This window comes from Cetorhinus maximus, unplaced genomic scaffold (genome assembly GCF_964194155.1).
Source record: "Cetorhinus maximus unplaced genomic scaffold, sCetMax3.hap1.1 HAP1_SCAFFOLD_1615, whole genome shotgun sequence".
Lineage (NCBI taxonomy): Eukaryota > Metazoa > Chordata > Chondrichthyes > Lamniformes > Cetorhinidae > Cetorhinus > Cetorhinus maximus.
In genome coordinates, this window is record NW_027597555.1 from 47,515 (window position 1) to 52,688 (window position 5,174).

Consider the following 5,174-nt stretch of genomic DNA (forward strand, 5'->3'; position numbering starts at 1 on the left):
AGACAGATAAAGAGACTGAGGGAGAGAGATAAAGAGACACTGACGGAGACAGATAAAGAGACTGAGGGAGAGAGATAAAGAGACTGAGGGAGAGAGATAAAGAGACTGAGGGAGAGAGATAAAGAGACACTGAGGGAGAGAGATAAAGAGACTGAGGGAGAGATAAAGAGACACAGGGAGAGAGATAAAGAGACTGAGGAAGAGTGATAAAGAGACTGAGGGAGAGAGATAAAGAGACTGAGGGAGAGAGATAAAGAGACTGAGGGAGAGATAAAGAGACACAGGGAGAGAGATAAAGAGACTGAGGGAGAGAGATAAAGAGACACTGAGGGAGAGAGATAAAGAGACTGAGGGAGAGAGATAAAGAGACATTGAGGGAGAGAGATAAAGAGACACTGAGGGAGAGAGATAAAGAGACACTGAGGAAGAGAGATAAAGAGACTGAGGGAGAGAGATAAAGAGACACTAAGGGAGAGAGATAAAGAGACTGAGAGAGATATAAAGAGACTGAGAGAGAGATAAAGAGACTGAGGGAGACAGATAAAGAGACTGAGAGAGAGATAAAGAGACTGAGAGAGAGATAAAGAGACACTGAGGGAGAGAGATAAAGAGACTGAGGGAGAGAGATAAAGAGACTGAGGGAGAGAGATAAAGAGACACTGAGGGAGAGAGATAAAGTGACGGAGGGAGAGAGATAAAGAGACTGAGGGAGAGAGGTAAAGTGACTGAGGGAGAGATAAAGAGACACTGAGGGAGAGAGATAAAGAGATGCTGAGGGAGAGAGATAAAGAGACTGAGGGAGAGAGATAAAGAGACTGAGGGAGAGAGATAAAGAGACACTGCGGGAGAGAGATAAAGAGACTGAGGGAGAGAGATAAAGAGACTGAGGGAGAGATAAAGAGACACAGGGAGAGAGATAAAGAGACTGAGGGAGAGAGATAAAGAGACTGAGGGAGAGAGAGATAAAGAGACACTGAGGGAGAGAGATAAAGAGGCTGAGGGACAGATAAAGAGACACAGGGAGAGAGATAAAGAGACTGAGGGAGAGAGATAAAGAGACTGAGAGAGAGATAAAGAGACTGAGAGAGAGATAAAGAGACACTGAGGGAGAGAGATAAAGAGACTGAGGGAGAGAGATAAAGAGACTGAGGGAGAGAGATAAAGAGACACTGAGGGAGAGAGATAAAGTGACGGAGGGAGAGAGGTAAAGAGACTGAGGGAGAGAGATAAAGAGACTGAGGGAGAGAGATAAAGAGACTGAGGGAGAGAGATAAAGAGACTGAGGGAGAGAGATAAAGAGACTGAGGGAGAGAGATAAAGAGACACTGAGGGAGAGAGATAAAGAGACTGAGGGAGAGATAAAGAGACACAGGGAGAGAGATAAAGAGACTGAGGGAGAGAGATAAAGAGACTGAGGGAGAGAGATAAAGAGACTGAGGGAGAGAGATAAAGAGACTGAGGGAGAGATAAAGAGACACAGGGAGAGAGATAAAGAGACTGAGGGAGAGAGATAAAGAGACACTGAGGGAGAGAGATAAAGAGACTGAGGGAGAGACATAAAGAGACACTGAGGGAGACAGATAAAGAGACTGAGGGAGAGAGATAAAGAGACACTGACGGAGACAGATAAAGAGACTGAGGGAGAGAGATAAAGAGACTGAGGGAGAGAGATAAAGAGACTGAGGGAGAGAGATAAAGAGACACTGAGGGAGAGAGATAAAGAGACTGAGGGAGAGATAAAGAGACACAGGGAGAGAGATAAAGAGACTGAGGAAGAGTGATAAAGAGACTGAGGGAGAGAGATAAAGAGACTGAGGGAGAGAGATAAAGAGACTGAGGGAGAGATAAAGAGACACAGGGAGAGAGATAAAGAGACTGAGGGAGAGAGATAAAGAGACACTGAGGGAGAGAGATAAAGAGACTGAGGGAGAGAGATAAAGAGACATTGAGGGAGAGAGATAAAGAGACACTGAGGGAGAGAGATAAAGAGACACTGAGGAAGAGAGATAAAGAGACTGAGGGAGAGAGATAAAGAGACACTAAGGGAGAGAGATAAAGAGACTGAGAGAGATATAAAGAGACTGAGAGAGAGATAAAGAGACTGAGGGAGACAGATAAAGAGACTGAGAGAGAGATAAAGAGACTGAGAGAGAGATAAAGAGACACTGAGGGAGAGAGATAAAGAGACTGAGGGAGAGAGATAAAGAGACTGAGGGAGAGAGATAAAGAGACACTGAGGGAGAGAGATAAAGTGACGGAGGGAGAGAGATAAAGAGACTGAGGGAGAGAGGTAAAGTGACTGAGGGAGAGATAAAGAGACACTGAGGGAGAGAGATAAAGAGATGCTGAGGGAGAGAGATAAAGAGACTGAGGGAGAGAGATAAAGAGACTGAGGGAGAGAGATAAAGAGACACTGCGGGAGAGAGATAAAGAGACTGAGGGAGAGAGATAAAGAGACTGAGGGAGAGATAAAGAGACACAGGGAGAGAGATAAAGAGACTGAGGGAGAGAGATAAAGAGACTGAGGGAGAGAGAGATAAAGAGACACTGAGGGAGAGAGATAAAGAGGCTGAGGGACAGATAAAGAGACACAGGGAGAGAGATAAAGAGACTGAGGGAGAGAGATAAAGAGACTGAGAGAGAGATAAAGAGACTGAGAGAGAGATAAAGAGACACTGAGGGAGAGAGATAAAGAGACTGAGGGAGAGAGATAAAGAGACTGAGGGAGAGAGATAAAGAGACACTGAGGGAGAGAGATAAAGTGACGGAGGGAGAGAGATAAAGAGACTGAGGGAGAGAGGTAAAGTGACTGAGGGAGAGATAAAGAGACACTGAGGGAGAGAGATAAAGAGATGCTGAGGGAGAGAGATAAAGAGACTGAGGGAGAGAGATAAAGAGACTGAGGGAGAGAGATAAAGAGACACTGCGGGAGAGAGATAAAGAGACTGAGGGAGAGAGATAAAGAGACTGAGGGAGAGATAAAGAGACTGAGGGAGAGATAAAGAGACACAGGGAGAGAGATAAAGAGACTGAGGGAGAGAGATAAAGAGACTGAGGGAGAGAGATAAAGAGACTGAGGGAGACGGAAAGAGAGACTGAGGGAGAGAGATAAAGAGACACTGAGGGAGAGAGTTAAAGAGACACTAAGGGAAGGAGATAAAGAGACACTGAGGGAGAGAGATAAAGAGACTGAGGGAGAGAGATAAAGAGACTGAGGGAGAGAGATAAAGAGACACTGAGGGAGAGAGATAAAGAGACACTGAGGGAGAGAGATAAAGAGACACTGAGGAAGAGAGATAAAGAGACTGAGGGAGAGAGATAAAGAGACTGAGAGAGAGATAAAGAGACTGAGAGAGAGATAAAGAGACTGAGGGAGACAGATAAAGAGACTGAGAGAGAGATAAAGAGACTGAGAGAGAGATAAAGAGACTGAGAGAGAGATAAAGAGACACTGAGGGAGAGAGATAAAGAGACTGAGGGAGAGAGATAAAGAGACTGAGGGAGAGAGATAAAGAGACACTGAGGGAGAGAGATAAAGTGACGGAGGGAGAGAGATAATGAGACTGAGGGAGAAAGATAAAGTGACTGAGGGAGAGATAAAGAGACACTGAGGGAGAGAGATAAAGAGATACTGATGGAGAGAGATAAAGAGACACTGAGGGAGAGATAAAGAGACACTGAGGGAGAGAGATAAAGAGAAACTGAGGGAGAGAGATAAAGAGACACTGAGGGAGAGAGATAAAGAGACTGAGGGAGAGAGATAAAGAGACTGAGGGAGGGAGATAAAGAGACACTGCGGGAGAGAGATAAAGAGACTGAGGGAGAGAGATAAAGAGACTGAGGGAGAGATAAAGAGACTGAGGGAGAGATAAAGAGACACAGGGAGAGAGATAAAGAGACTGAGGGAGAGAGATAAAGAGACTGAGGGAGAGAGAGATAAAGAGACACTGAGGGAGAGAGATAAAGAGACTGAGGAAGAGAGATAAAGAGACACTGAGGGAGAGAGATAAAGAGACACTGAGGGAGAGAGATAAAGAGACACTGAGGAAGAGAGATAAAGAGACTGAGGGAGAGAGATAAAGAGACTGAGGGAGAGAGAGATAAAGAGACTGAGGGAGAGCGATAAAGAGACTGAGGGAGAGAGATAAAGAGACTGAGGGAGAGAGATAAAGAAACACTGAAGGAGAGAGATAAAGAGACTGATGGAGAGAGATAAAGAGACACTGAGGGAGAGAGATAAAGAGACATTGAGGGAGAGAGATAAAGAGACACTGAGGGAGAGAGATAAAGAGACTGAGGGAGAAAGATAAAGAGACTGAGGGAGAGAGATAAAGAGACTGAGGGAGAGAGATAAAGAGACACTGAGGGAGAGATAAAGAGACACTGAGGGAGAGATAAAGAGACACTGAGGGAGAGTGATAAAGAGACAGAGGGAGAGAGAGATAAAAAGACTGAGGGAGAGAGATAAAGAGACTGAGGGAGAATGATAAAGAGACTGAGGGAGAGAGATAAAGAGACACTGAGGGAGAGAGATAAAGAGACACTGAGGGAGAGAGATAAAGAGACACTGAGGGAGACAGATAAAGAGACTGAGGGAGAGGGATAAAGAGACGGAGGGAGAGAGATAAAGAAACACTGAGGGAGAGAGATAAAGAGACTGAGGGAGAGAGATAAAGAGACACTGAGGGAGAGAGATAAAGAAACACTGAGGGAGAGAGATAAAGAGACTGAGGGAGAGAGATAAAGAGACACTGAGGGAGAGAGATAAAGAGACACTGAGGGAGAGAGATAAAGAGACACTGAGGGAGAGATAAAGAGACTGAGGGAGAGAGATAAAGAGACACTGAGGGAGAGAGATAAAGAGACTGAGGGAGAGAGATAAAGAGACTGAGGAAGTGAGATAAAGAGACTGAGGGAGAGAGATAAAGAGACACTGAGGGAGAGAGATAAAGTGACTGAGGGAGAGAGATAAAGAGACACTGAGGGAGAGATAAAGAGACTGAAGGAGAGAAATAAAGAGACTGAGGGAGAGAGATAAAGAGACTGAGGAAGACGGAAAGAGAGACTGAGGGAGAGAGATAAAGAGACACTGAGGGAGAGAGTTAAAGAGACACTAAGGGAGAGAGATAAAGAGACACTGAGGGAGAGAGATAAAGAGACTGAGGGAGAGATAT